Source organism: Oncorhynchus clarkii, chromosome 28, assembly GCF_045791955.1.
Source record: "Oncorhynchus clarkii lewisi isolate Uvic-CL-2024 chromosome 28, UVic_Ocla_1.0, whole genome shotgun sequence".
Classification (NCBI taxonomy): domain Eukaryota; kingdom Metazoa; phylum Chordata; class Actinopteri; order Salmoniformes; family Salmonidae; genus Oncorhynchus; species Oncorhynchus clarkii.
In genome coordinates this window covers 14,776,484-14,791,437 of record NC_092174.1, presented here as the reverse complement: position 1 = coordinate 14,791,437, position 14,954 = coordinate 14,776,484, and the positions used below count along the sequence as shown (strand labels likewise).

The window sequence follows — 14,954 nt, the reverse complement described above, 5'->3', positions numbered from 1 at the left end:
CGGTATCCAAACAAACATTGTAGATTAGAAATTATGTGAATTAACGGTAAATGTACTATTGGTATGCCATCCCTGCGGCTTCCACAATGGATTAGTCCACTGAGACATGCATCAATCAAGACATGTCCCATACGTGTTTTGGGAATTTTCTGCAATTCTACACATTTTGCCACGGGGCAAAGGGAAATCTGCAGTTTTATAGCTGATCTCATGCTATTGTACACATTTTGCCATGAGGAAGTTTATCATTTTTAAAGCTAAAATATAAATGTATTTCCATGACAGAATTAAAAAGCTATTTTGGACTGACCAATGTATATAGTTTCAAAAAGTTACATATCAGGAAATTTCGATTAGAAATCTTTTGGATATCAGAGCAACCTTGATGGAATCTTATTTGAGTCAGAAAGGATGTTCATATGATAAGGAAGATATGCAAAACCTTGCGGAGAGCCTATCCAACTGACAATCCCTTAGAAAAAAAATACACTTTTTTAACTTCTGGGACTTAAAACAAACTGATGTTGGCACAAGATGGAGGGAATGTTAGAACATAACTAACAAAATTACAGTTAAAGAAAATGTACGCTTGCTTAATGCAGTATAAACTAATGTATAGAATGTATTATACGAGAGACAAAATTCACAAATTCTACAGCACAACGGCATAGTCATGTCTTCAGTGTTAAACTAATAATGACTCAATAATCCATGCTTTCTGGGAATACTATAAAGCCCAAAAGTTATGGGCGGAGCTGAAAGTTGTCAGATGTATTACAATATAAACATCTTTTTAATTTGTCTGATTGCATATTTCAAGACATGGCATTATGGAGGTGTAGTGAGAAACCCAATGGGCTGGACGATTCTCTTCTCATCTTGAAAAACGTCTGCTAAAAACGTGGACATCAATCAATCCGCAATCATTAACACAATGGAAAAATCCAAAGATGTATTATTGAAACATCATGGGTGACCTAGAAAAACCAAATTGGTACAATTTAAGGCTATGTGGCAAACACTAATGCAGGCACTAGGGATGGGGGTGTGAGCATGCAGGTCTGGGCAGATGAGATGTAGTCATTGTTCGTATAAGTTTGTATATGGAGTTTAAAAAACAATGGAGGGAAAGAAGAATATTATAAAAACTATCAAATAAAGCTAAAATATGGGTTTATTGACTGTGATAAAGGCACAGGATTATGAGCTGTACTGTTTGCTAAATGATCAAGTGAAGTATGCAGTGGCATATAGCCATAGAAGCACAGTGACATGCCTCAATGCGGTCATATTCATTGTTTATTAGGGGGGGGGGGCATTCAGTTATTTTGGGCCTCCCATAACATGAGTGAATTAAATTTCATTTAATCAGAATGTCATTCCAGTACACTGCTTGCTATGGATTCTATCGGATAGTGTTTGCATGTTTTGGTAAAGAGACAAATAATGTCAAGTGTTCCAAACGGGGACAAGTAGAGCGCATGCGAAAGATGAATTGGTCACACAGTGTGAAAATATATCTTGATAGTGATGAGTGGGTCGTCATCCTCCAGGCCTGACCTTGTGCCTGCAGCGATGGGATCTAGGGCTGCAAGATATATTGAATTAATTAGATTAATTCAAATGTATGTTTTTTTGCGCAATATTCCAAATACCTATATTGCAAGGTACCTATATCGTATTTTATTTTTTTAATGAGCATTTATGTCCGCTTGTTCCCATGTTATCTTTTTGGTCTCATCGTCTTTGCTCCTTCTGTGCTGTGTTCACCTTCCCATTTACACCAGAGATCTGTATATAATGACAAGATGCTCATCTCTCCGCCCTAACAATGGGAGTCGTTGTCCCAAAGGCGGCAAGGCAGGCGACAAGGTAGGTCCAAAATAAGCCCATAAAAATGCATTGGGCTTATTTTGGACAGATTTTGGCGAGAGTGAAACCTTACCTCACCTCTTCCTCTGTTTACACACAGACATCAAGCCCCTCCCCCTTACACTCGCACAACAAAGATGAGAGATCACTTCTTCCTCTCTGACAAGCGGTCTCAACTCACTGTTTGCATTTGAGAATTGGTCCAACAGAATGGGTCATACGGACACCAACACATTGAGACGTTATTTTACTGTAACAGAGGAGACGTTAACTTTTCTAACCATACCCTCAACTCCTCAAATTGAGCTCATAGTAGACACTAATAAAACAGGAGTATCAATGAACATTGATTCTGGAAAATGAATTCTCAGTTTGTCGCGCACAGCATTGGGGTAGCACGTACCACTTGTAGCATTTTAGCCAAAGACTGTTATACAAGCTGCCTAGTCAGTTTTTTATGCTTATTGCATATTTATAAAACACAAAGGATTTGGCAACTTATTCTGAGAAAGAAGGTAGGCCATTTGATTTCAACATCTGAACAAAGTGGACAAGCTAGCCTGCTGTTCAAACAGTTGAAGGACAGAAGGGTGTGTTCATAACAATTCAACTGTTCTGCCTTGTTAACTAGCAAATAGATCGAAGTTGGCTAAACTTTAAATATAAAGATTAACTGGCTACGTCCTAGCAGGTGGGCTTGTGCTTGAGAGATTGTTTGAGACCTGTGGTCATTTTCTATAATGCCTGCTACAAGATGTGAATGGTTGCATGGTTCTGGTTACATTTGTAACACAAAGGGCATTTACATAGGCAGAGTTTTGGTTGTGGAAGGCTTCTATTTAGCCAAGGTATAATTTGAAGAAGCCCTGAATTCATTAGATTATTGTTGACTGTTTGAAATGCAGTGTATTTGACCTTTAATTGTACAACAAAGCTTATTTAGAGATAACATAAAATCTAGATATACAGTCGTGGTCAAAAGTTTTGAGAATGACACAAATATTAATTTTCACAAAGTTTGCTGCTTCAGTGTCTTTAGATATTTTTTGTCATTTGTTACTATGGAATACTGAATTATAATTACAAGCATTTCACAAGTGTCAAAGGCTTTTATTGACAATTACATGAAGTTGATGCAGAGAGTCAATATTTGCAGTTGTTGACCCTTCTTTTTCAAGACCTCTGAAATCCGCCCTGGCATGCTGTCAATTAACTCTGGACCACATCCTGACTGATGGCAGCCCATTCTTGCATAATCAATGCTTGGAGTTTGTCAGAATTTGTGGGTTTTTGTTTGTCCACCCGCCTCTTGAGGATTGACCACACGTTCTCATTGGGATTAAGGTCTGGGGAGTTTCTTGGCCATGGACCCAAAATATTGATGTTTTGTTCCCCGGGCCACTTAGTTATCACTTTTGCCTTATGGTAAGGTGCTCCATCATGCTGGAAAAGGCATTGTTCGTCACCAAACTGTTCCTGGATGGTTGGGAAAAGATGCTCCCGGAGGATGTGTTGGTACCATTCTTTTATTCATGGCTGTGTTCTTAGGCAAAATTGAGTGAGCCCACTCCCTTGGCTGAGAAGCAACCCCACACATGAATGGTCTCAGGTCTAAGTGTATGTAAACTTGAACTGTATATTGTGAATCACCCATAAGTTTGAAAAAATCAAGATATTATTTTTTGTTCATATAACCCAGCCCTAGATGGTAGGTTAGCCAGGGCGAGTTTCTTTCTCAAACATGGATACATCTCCCTGCTTTGTCTTCATTCCAGCGATATGCGAAGCGGAGGTGAGTCTGATTCACACGATGAAGTGGGATTTTGATGACATTTAGTTTGCTTGAAGCGATCTTTAGAAGTGAAGCTCTCAGCTGCTGCAAATGCCTGACCTGGAACAATCTGCAAATCACACGAGAATCTTTACATCATATTACTCTGAGAATCAGCAGACTACTAAGAGTATGAGTATTATGTAAAAGACCAGCATTCCAACGAGGGGCTGAGTGGACCTGTGTTCATCAACCTTTTCTGTGCCAGGGACTGGCCTTGTACCTGAGATTAAAACTAGTTCTTGAGAGCTGATGAAATAGTGTCATCTCCCTATCTGATAGAGCAGGAAGCTACATCACAAGGACCGGCGTTGGTCAACGGACCAGAGGGTTGAGAACTTTTGTAAGCCTACTTTCCCACCTTTTTTTTTAAACATTTTTTTCCTCCAAAGTTCATGTTCTTCCCCAGGAGAGAGGGGCAGGTCTTTTGGGATGTTGATGTTTTATGTTCAACATTCTGTTTTATTGCTTGGCGTCCTGCTGAGTAGTAAGATCTGCACCAGCTGTGAAAGGTTGCGTTTCTGCTGTTTTTTTGTTGTTGAAAGAGACAGCCTGAACAGAGACATGAACAGAGACAGCCAGGCCTTGTATCTAGGGCTGGGAATTGCCAGGGACCTCGCAAAACGATATTAGCACAATATTTAGGTGCCCATACGATATCTATTACGATTCTCACCATTCTGTATGTATTGCGATTCGATATTGCGATTTGATGTTCCAAACATATTGCTCACTATATGTCTGCTGCAGAGGGACCAGAGAGCACGAGAAAATGAGTTTTGATCAGTCATGGGGAAAAAAACGCTGAAAACCTGTTGGCTCACTATTCAAAAAGAAGATGGAGGATAAGCTATAGGATGAAAAATACCAGAGTTTTGTCTCAGGTACAGCCAATTAGCGCCAGCTAACGCTACCTAGCAAAATACAATATTATAATAATTGACATGGAGTCAAAGTATCTATGTCATTCAAAATAATATTGCGATATGTAAAAATCGGTATTTCTCTCCATTACTACTTGTATCCCCCATGGTAGGCCCCCCTCATCCTGCTTGTCTGATGTAAAATTGGGTGCATCTTAATGGTCTATAAGAAGCTTCCTTTCCCCCTCACTCTCCTCTTCATCTGCACTAATCTGAAAAGATAAGGTAGGTGAATCATGAAAGGAAGATGCTGGATGCCTACTGGAAATTATATTTCACCAGTCCAGAGCTTTCAGATCAGGACCAAAGACCATAGTAGCCATCTGAAGTTTAGACTTGCCTGTGGTGATTTTGGTTATTATATTGTAGCATAATCACTTGCCACTCAATAAGGTTTAGGCCTAACAGATTATGCCTTTGTCTATATGAAATAGCAGAGGGAAATCTATGATGTACATGGTGGTCCATTCCATCTACTACTGATCTCAAGAGACGCAAAGCAGCTTATGGTGACTGGTACAGAGGTTAGTCTGGGGTCCTTGGAATACATATCACACATCAAAAAGCTAGTGGATTGCCATGTTCGACAGCACCTGTACCACATTTCCTCTTTTCTATAATGCAGGCAGGTCCTTTCTCTGCCCCAGGGCTGGAGGTTGCCAGTGACATGCTGAGAGACCAAGTCAGTCGTGACTAATCAGACATGATGTGGTGGTCAGCGAGACGCCCCACGTTTTGATGAGGACATTTGTTAAGACTTAATTATTTGGGCCTTACTTGTTGAGTGTGCAGCTGGCTATGTTTGTGTCATGGACATTTGGAGTCAAGGTGTGGTTGCCACTGGCAGTGGCATCAAATAGTCAAGGTTCCTGGAAATGTGCACAAATTACAGTCATAGCAGCATCTCTTAGAGCAGTTGTGTTTAGTCAGTGTATCTACAGTGGGGGTAAATCCTGCTAACCAAAAAAACCTCTGTTTCTGTACTCAAACAATAGTGCACTCTTGTACACGAGTAGGCCTACATGGTACAGTGGCTGAGGTATGTTAGTTTGCAGTCTGAGGATCAGTAGATAAGAGACTGGGTCAGACAGCGTTCACTAGGACAGCTCCACTGATATGAGCCATGAGGGAGCAGACAAACGGGGAGAGAGGGTAGGGTAAAGAGCGAGGGAGAAGGGTGTGTGTAATAAAGCACGTCAGCTTTCAGCTGGACCCCCACTTCTCACCAATGGATTTAAAGTAGCAGTGGAGTTTTACTGAGACTGGTATAAAGCTGGCACTCGGAAGGGAGAAGGGTGGAGGAGGAGAGAAATAACAGTCCAAACACTTTGGGGAGGGGGCATTCACTGTAGACGGTGGGGACCTTGAAGGTTGACCAGAATCCTCTCTGACTATACTAATTACAATGGGCCTGGTGTGATGGCGGCTATCTGGCGGATGCTCAATGCATTAAAACAAGCTGTGATAAAAACCTTGCAGCTGCTGCTGTTGTTCGGGAATGTTCTCTGCTGGTTGTAAGTTAGGATGGTGACTTATCTCAGACCTGAGTAAATGTACTGTTTACAGTGCATGATAATGGCTAGGTTGAATAGTACCACAGTTATAGTTAGTGTGGCTGTCATCTCAGCTAGCCTGATTTATGTTTGAGTTAGCTGGGCTACTTCTGAGATTGCGATGGAGATAACATGTATTTTGGATCATTTGAATGCTCTGGCAGGTTAAGCGACGTGATAATGTGGCCGTGTGCTGTCAAGTTAGGGTTGTAGTATTGCGGCTATTGGTTGTGATGGCGTAGCTTATGTCTGTGTCATGTTGTGTATGTCGTATCATATCGGAGATGATAAACCATGTGGTTCGAGCCCAGAATGCTGTTTGTTTTTTTTGTTTTTTCTTCTGAAAGATGTGGTATATCAGACCGTATACCCAAACAAAGGACTTTTCACTGCTACGCGTTGTCGTGTCTAAGAACGACCCTTAGCTGTGGTATATTGGCCATATACCACACCTCCTCTGGCCTTATTGCGTAATTATAGTGTGGCCGTTTCAGTTCTGATAATGTTTCTGTTGTGTTAGTGTGTAGTCTACTAAGTCACGTTTATAGGCTCGTTTGTGATAGTGGGGCGGTCGTTTCGTCTCTCGGGTTTTGATAGTGTGGCACTAGTCTCATGTTTCCCCTGCTCATGTGAATCCTCTGGAGGCGGAGGATTCGCATGAAACCCATCTGTCTGATTCCTGACACATCAATGGAGAGGAGCCGCAGCTGCGTCGTGGACCCAGCAGGCATTTTCCACACTGGGTGAACATGTCTGTTTGTTCTGTCTTTTGCCTCCAGTCAACGGTTGCCCTACCTGCAGTTTAAACAAATATTTTTTAGTCGAGTGCGTCTGCCTCCAGAGAAACAAGAGAACTAGCTGGTCTGATCATGTGGCCTAACACTCACCAGTGTGAGGTGTCCCAGATGGCAATTTGACTACAAAACCCCAGATACCCCTAATAACCATCCAACACATTATAACATGCCAATCAAACACACCTGAGCTCTGGCAAATAGGCCAACTGAACATCTGCATATTGTACTAACACATTGATGTTGAGTAGTGCTGAGCCATTAGTGCTTTTTGAGGTCAGTTTTGGTTAGATTATACAAAAAATGATCACAGTAAAAATTAAATGCACTATGCATTATGTGGTTTGATTTCTCAAAAATATAACAATTAATAAAAGTCCCATGATGGTAGTGACTGCCCATGACTGCTTATCACTTATTAACCATAAGTTATTCACAAATCTTTAATAAACTATTTCATTTGTTGTGTATATTCGATTACTTTTTGTTATTTCATTCCAAGTCATCTCATCTCTATAGAGCTGCTTCCTATGCTGTCTGATTTTCAGTCGTCCTTCAAAGTAAATAAGGTATACTTTTATGACTGCTGAATACCTTCTATCAGTCACTTGGATAATGTATTTTCAGGTAGAGATACCTCGTGAAGCAACCGCTCTCTGTCCCTCTCGATGTCTCTTCTCTCCCTCTCCTTGTCTGCCTCTCACTAACCTAACATAGCAGCCATAAAGGAAACGCACAGACCGGATAAGTAGGTGCGCAATGGATTATGGTCAGTGTAGTTAATTACCACATTTTCTCCTCTAAACTATGTAGAATATTGGCCCGCACAGTTTTAGCTTGATTTGATTTGATTTATCTTTAGAGAAACTGCAATGTGTGCATTGAGCTCGCAGAAAAAACCCAAACCCAAACAAAATGGAATTCAAATAATTGAACCACATTTGTCAGTTAGTTGTTTGACATTTTGGATAATCGCTCAGCACTAGTGTAGAGCCCTCCACACGGACTCCTAGGCAGACGCAGTCTGTTCATTTGTGCTTGATTGCGAGGAGAGCTACTTTCAGGGACATTCAGGAACCTCCTTTTTTCTGGGATGTAGGTCAAGACCTTTTCATTTTAGTGAGTGTACTTGTAAGCTGCTTGAGTTCTGCTGTGCTGTTATGTGAGGGTGCACATCACGTCCCTTTGTGCACACACTGACTGATTTTCAAAGTCCCGAAGCCTTGGCAGTGTATAGTCTTAGGATTAGATCCGGAGTGACATTTGTCCTGCTGAGGTTGCGCTTATGCCTCACCTTTGCCCTGCTTCTGCTTGGCGTTAACCCTTCCTGGGTCTCAGGCTGTCTCTCTAGAGGTCTCTCAGGCAGACCTGTTCATATGCATGAGGTCAAATGCCACTCTCGACTGTTTTCACCCTCTAAGAAACAACAAACCCTGATAGGCCTACATAGGGCTGGACTATTTGTGTGACATTCATGGCTGTGTATTAGATCCGTGGTTCACAAACTGTGGGGGGCGAGCCATTCTAATAGTAGAATGCACAAGGTGCAATTTTGAAATTGGGTAGTGCATCATCAGTTTTCCTCTCGTCATTGCAGACCTCAGAGAACTATTTATAACTTGTCAGAAATGTCCAGATCAACTAGTCTATGTCAGCTAACGTTTTTTTAGCTAGGTCTTTTAGCCCATTGATTTTGCTGTAATGTTTGAGTCACTCAGATATCACATGAACACATAATACATCACAAAATGTGTAGAATTGCATGAGGTTTGCTTTAAAATGTTCTCCGCCAACAAGAGGGGTGTGAACAGTTTGTCATCGACAGAACTTGTGCCAAATAGACGTCGCACTTTTTTGAGTGAAAAAGTTTGGGAACCCCTATCTTAGATGTTTTGTGACATTCATATAACCTTTAAAATGTTAATGTTAATGGTGATTCCCTTGAGATTAAACGTCTTGTTTACAAAGGCTTTGTGCCAAACAGGAAGTAGCAGTATTACCCTGTAACTCTGCTTTATTTATCTGCACCCTGTAAGGTGTATTTGTTTGTTGTCCTCCGTCGTTGTCTGGGTGTTGTGTAAAGGCTTATTTACAGATGGCTGGGATTGCTACCGGAGTCGTGAGATTATTCCAACATCAAGTCGAATGAAGGGGGATTATACAGCAGCACTGCTGTGAGTGTGAACGACCCGCCAGAAGGTACTGATGAGACGGCCCTATTGTACCAAGCCTGAGCAGATGGTCTCAACCAAAGGTCGCCACAGGAACAGTTGAAGGGTGCCAGGTCACGAGCAGTTCCCTATTTCCCAAACGCAAACAAGCAGTGCAGAGGGATAGAGAAGAGCCGTGTCTACAGTAGCACTGCGGACGATTGAGACATTGACAGTATTCGGATAAAGTCACTAACTGCTCTCTACCTGTAAGGGCAAATTGTTTTAGGTTTCGAATTAAGTCAGCCTTGTCCAAGTGTTGGAACATTCTTTATCATTTTTGCTGAAACCAGACTCTACATTGCTGCCGATAAATGAAATACAGGAGAGAAAAAAAATGGTGCCTGATTTTACAAATGTTTTGTCCATTGACAAAAATGACTTGAAATTTGTGGCAAATAACCTACATCTGTTGTTATTGTTTTTCCTTCAGCACCTGAGGCATCCTGTAACCTCAGCTGTAGCAGCAGAATCTCAGAATCCGAGAACTAAAGGGCCTGTCATGGCAGGTGGATGCATACAGGTGAACACACCCGGTGCTCTTCAATAGACTCCTATCTTCAGTAGGACTTCTCGTTCCAGGTGTTGTTGACAACTGAAGACCTGTCCTAACTATGACTTGCAACTATGTTTTCCCGTCTTGTAGCGGACTTGTAGCTGAAAGAGCCCTTGACCTTGAACCAGTTAGAACTTGTTCTTCTCTGCCCCCTCCCCGACCCAGCCTGCTCCTCCATAAACCTATTTTGTTATGTGCTTTGCTGTCGTCCCTCAATGTAAAATAAAGATGCCCAAAGAACAGTATCAGTATCCCTGCCCCTAATGTTGCCTCCCTCTCTTTTTCCAGTCACAACTCCACCTGCCCGTATCCAGTAACTTAGGGACAAAGAGATCCTTGCTGGTGTTGTTATGACGATGAGTTGTGATCTCTGCAGTATTTACCAGGGAATATATAACAGTAATAGGAGAAAGAACCCAGACAAAAACCCACCTTCCACCTACCAGTGTGCATCCTCTGTAGTCAAAATATTTGACAGAACTGCTCTTAGTGGAGACAGTTCTTCCTGGGACAGGATTGAGCTTACTTCCATTTTAACTCAATAAAAAGAGAAAGAAGAAATGAGCTGTTTCTGTTCTGCCTCCGGACTGACTGGTCCCCAACCCTGTCTGTAGGATTACTCTGAGGTCACGTCATGGTACACTACAGTACCCCTGCTTCACCCATACTGTTTATCTGTGGTATAGCATCGTAACCTCTTAATCTTAAGACCTTTTGGGTCCATGATCCGGTTGTCTCTCTAAGACTTTCAGACTGAGACCACGGCTGTTTCAGGAAGGCTCTGCTTTCGTTTTGAGCTTGTGTGCATTTGTCCCTAGTTATTAGCCCTCTGAGTTGAGCCAGGGTTGTTTTGTTAGCCTATTATTTGTGAATGGGACATTTTTGTCTGATCTTCCTCCGTGAACTCCGTAACCCGGTGTATTGGGACAATAGGCAGTGATTACGGTGCTGTACAGTCGATCTTGGTGAATTAACCCCAGGGTCAGTGAGATCAGTCTGACGATGGGATTAAAGGGTGACCCAAATCCTCTGAACGGGGGTGGGGACGTAGTACCTGGTACAGTAGTACTCTTTAACTATTTTTGTTTTGTTTCCGCATCATCTGACCTTTGTTTCACAGTCAGTCACTCTTACGTAGGTCATAACGAGGCCAGTTGTCTTTAAAGACGATGATTCGTTTTTAGGTGGTGTCCACTGACCACTGTCCATCTACTATTGGTTTTCCTGAGGTAAACTGCTGCATCAAGCACGACGCTGACAAAATAGTTGAAAATATGAATTGACTGGATGCCAAGTGTTCTCTGTAAAAATGTACCATATACAGTATCTTTTGCTCAGCAACGCCCTCAATATGTGAAAACGCCTATCTTCAGTTTTGCTTGGACGTCCCCTGGGATGAAGACTGACTGTCGTCCAGACTACAGACTTTCCGGGGATCCAAAACAAGAGGATTACACTTATTCAGGTTGGTGGATACAGGTCCCCTCAGCCAAATAGGTTTCTCTGCCATAAAAAAACATCCTGTTCAAGTTAATACTCAACTATTTTGGCTAATGGACCCTATGTCTGGAGGGAAGGCTAAATGTAGGCTAGTACATTAGTACATGGGTCCACCTTGGTCGATCAGGTTGTCTCTCATAGTTCGGGGAGTAGGGCTTTAAGTAGGATGCAGTTGCTCATACAGACACTGACTTAAGCTTTTCTCCCAAAATGCTTCAGGTTAGGATTTTATGGAAGCCAGCTGCTGCTAGGTCTGTGCTTATGGGCAGCTTTTACCCTGAGTGTTAGAGTGAAAGGGCTCTGAAGGGTAGTCAAAAAAGCAGGGTCAGGTTATGCAAAAAGTGGATTGCTGAATTTGGAGAAGCAATTAGGCTAGCGAGGTCAGGTACAGGGTGGCCTGAATGACCGCGTTTGAAGTTTCTCATTTTCTCTTTTGAAGATTTCTGTTATTTTTATAATGATATTAGCCCACACCAGTTTGTTTCAAATGAACCGTGCTAACTTTGCCAGTGTAAATAGAAAGCGGTTTGCATTGTGCGTCTTAACTCAGTTGGGATCCTCATTCTCTGGTCTGAGTGTTCTCTTATCTGGCTGTCAATCTGGGTGTGTTCCTCAGGCTTCACCTCATGTAGTCTTTCGGACCTGTGGACAGGGTCAAGGTTAACTCAAGTTTTGGCCTTTTGTTATGTCGTTATCTCTTCAGAGAACATTACCCTGAGAGTCATTGGCCTAATCTGTGTTGAGGGCTGCAACAAGAGGATTATTTCTCTCTCGTGCACCTTATCAGAATGTCTAAGTGATCTTATCCTTCCCGTGCTCAAAATAAAGAATACGATACCTTTGCTTGTCTTTTCTGTGTTGACTTGTTGAGGTTAAACAAGGGCCTTGCCGAATCTGGTCATAAGGGTCTTGCCACATGGTTTGGCTAGCATTAGCATTAGCATTAGCTGGCCCGGGGCAGGATGTTAAGCTGTGATTAAGGTGGCAGATAGATCAGACTGTATTAGTTTAATGGGGTCTGACAGCAGGTTCTCATGTCCTACTCAGTTATTTTCCTATGTGTGGTTGTACCATTTGGGTTGTAAAAGGCTCCAATTCGGGCACCCTTATGAAGGACGCAAGTCTACGATGTGTACCGTGATTCTGTGTTTCCTGATACGGCAGCTCTGGAAAGTGCTTGTCAACATTTGGGCTGCCAAGAAGAGCTGCTCAAGCAGTAAGTTTGTCTGCTAATTTGCTTGTTTCTTGTATCAGGCAAGGTGTTAGGACAACAACCTGTTAGGAATGTTTATTTTCCTAGTAAGATGTGGCACATAGTTTGACGGTGTTTAAAGTTTTTATTTTTATACAGGCTAGTAGAGCTGTTGTGACTATTTAGGAATTGCTATAGGCCCTACACAGGTCTATCTTCACCCTTGAATTCCTGCCAGTGTACCAGTATCTATGGCTAAGCCTTAAGTCCCTTTCCAAGAATGTCAGTCTCATGGCCATGTTCAAACCAATATTCAGGGGTTTTCAGTCTTAGGCAAAATAGCTACAACATTGCAAGAAAGTGCATGACATTGACACACATTCAGTCAACTTGATATTTGTTTTACTCCATAGCCTATAGTTGAATTCTGTATTATTTATGTGCGAGAAGTGTTATTTTCTCACACCCTTTTAACCTCTAGATACCACTTGACTGTCGTGTCGATCTCGATTTCAGTGTGGCTCAAATGTGTGACCAGTACAACTGTCACAGCACAGGGGGGGCGTCCTTCTCTCCTTCAGTTTTCAATTAAAGCAGACGGTTAAAGACGTCATAAAATACGGAGGCGGAGATTGATCTCCTCTTTTATTGTTGAGTGTCTGTGCTGGTTTACATGACGGATGAATCACCATGCAGCTGATTGATCGGGACTAACCTCCTTTTTAACAAGAGAAGATAATCCGCCTGCATGGGCCTCCAGTCGAAATAACATGACTCACCTCACTAAGGGATCCCTGTATTGGCTCTTACTACACGGATGGTTCTTTTCCTGTGGTTCTGTAGGTCCTTTGTTGCACAGAAGGCTCCCCAGTTCTCACACATGTTAATAATGAACTGAACCATCAGGTATGGTTACTGTTAGGGAGAGTCTTAAGACGGATGTTCTGGGCATACGTCTTACTGCTTGCTTGAACTAGTGCAATGACTCTTGAGAATGTTGGGTCACTGTGCAAAAGGAAAATCTTAAAAGAAGAGGGGGGAAAAATGTTTTTACGTAGACCTAGCCGATCCTACAGGGTCGTGCTGTATCTTTGCACACGCGACACCACACACACACGTGCTCTGGAGTGCTGTTACACTTGCATTCACTGCTTTGTGAGGTCATGGCAGGCAGACACTTTCCGTCGCCATTATGTTCTGGCTGACTAGTCTACATACACACACACACACACACAAACTTACATATAGGGACACTGGGGCTGACGTTGGGTTCTGAATTCCTTTTTTGGGTGCAATAAAAATAGTCTGGAATCAGAGCATGCAAAAACCCAAATAAGAACAAAAAGTCTTACCCTACTAAGGCTCTGATATCACATGGACAACACCAGTAAGCCTGCCGCTCTCCGCACTTAGCGCATAAACATTGAACGCATGTACGCACACCGTAAGGACAGGCTCGGTCTGTCTACGGGGGCTGGATTGAGATCATTGTGTCTGTCCTCTCGGCAACATTATGAAAAGAATGGCTGCTTCACTTCGTCTCCTGATGATTCCATTTCTGAAAATATAATACTGCTGCTGATACCCTGCCTGGCTCACCCTCACGTCTGACTATAGTAACAGTCCACTGAATGCCCATAATCAGATTAGAGAGGGAAAGGGGTGAAAGAGGGGTTATAAACATCCTACAGAAAGGGAGCGAGAGAAGGTCAAATTATTGTTTTAAACAGAGGTCATATTACATAGAAAAAACTGAAAACACCATCAGTGGAATATATTGCCTAGGCCTGGCTTTTTAAATGTCATTTTTTGTTTGTTTTATTTAACCAGTCAGTTAAGAACAAATTCTTATTTACAATGATGGCCTACCCCGACCAAACCCTAACGACGATGGGCCAATTGTGCTCTGTCCTATGGGACTCCCAATCACGGCCGAATGTGATACAGCCGGGAATCAAACTAGGGACTGTAGTGACGCCTCTTGCACTGAGATGCAGTGTCTTAAACCACTGCGCCATTCGGGAGACCAGCCTGGCTGCAGCCTACAACATCTTAACTCTCAGCAGCATGTGTTTGCCTAGTGCTGCAGGTGTCAGTGGCACGCGTCAGCTGATGTCACGGTCTGACAGGTGGACTGCTCCCCCCTCCCTTAATCCTGACACTGCGGGTCCTTGCTGCTGGTGGAGGCCATCCATCTCGGTGCCTGCGGGAAAACCATGGGCAGGAAAGGGGGGTGACTTTGTTTTCATCTCTCCCTAAAGGTCAGCAAAAAGTATTCAGCAGAAAGCGGCGGCAGTAAGAGAGGTGTGTGTGTGTAGGGGTGGGTGTGAGCGGGGTCAGGTAGCCTAGCGGTTAGACGGTTGGGCCAGTAACTGAAAGGTTGCTGGTTCAAATTCCAGAGCCAACAAGCTGAGAGAGAGAAAATCTGACACTGCCCTTGAGTAAGGTACTTAACCCTATTTGCTCCCGTATGTCCCTTTGGATCAGAGCGTCTGCTAAATGCCTAAAGTGTGTGTGTGTGTG

At 42.7% G+C, this 14,954-nt stretch overlaps 1 protein-coding gene across 5 annotated transcripts in view; it reads left to right on the top strand.

Annotated features, from left to right (window-relative positions):
* Window positions 1-14,954, top strand: part of LOC139387442 (protein FAM110B-like) — a 46,899-nt gene that overhangs the window by 7,290 nt on the left and 24,655 nt on the right. Inside the window, exon 2 of one of the 5 annotated variants that reach the window (XR_011629168.1) lies at window positions 9,617-9,984. The exons of 3 other annotated variants lie outside the window; for them this stretch is intronic. The gene's annotated coding sequence lies outside the window, so the exon portion shown is untranslated. Of the gene's footprint in view, window positions 1-9,616; window positions 9,985-12,329; window positions 12,456-14,954 lie in introns of those variants that run through there. One more of the 5 variants, XM_071133622.1, reaches the window with a different exon arrangement.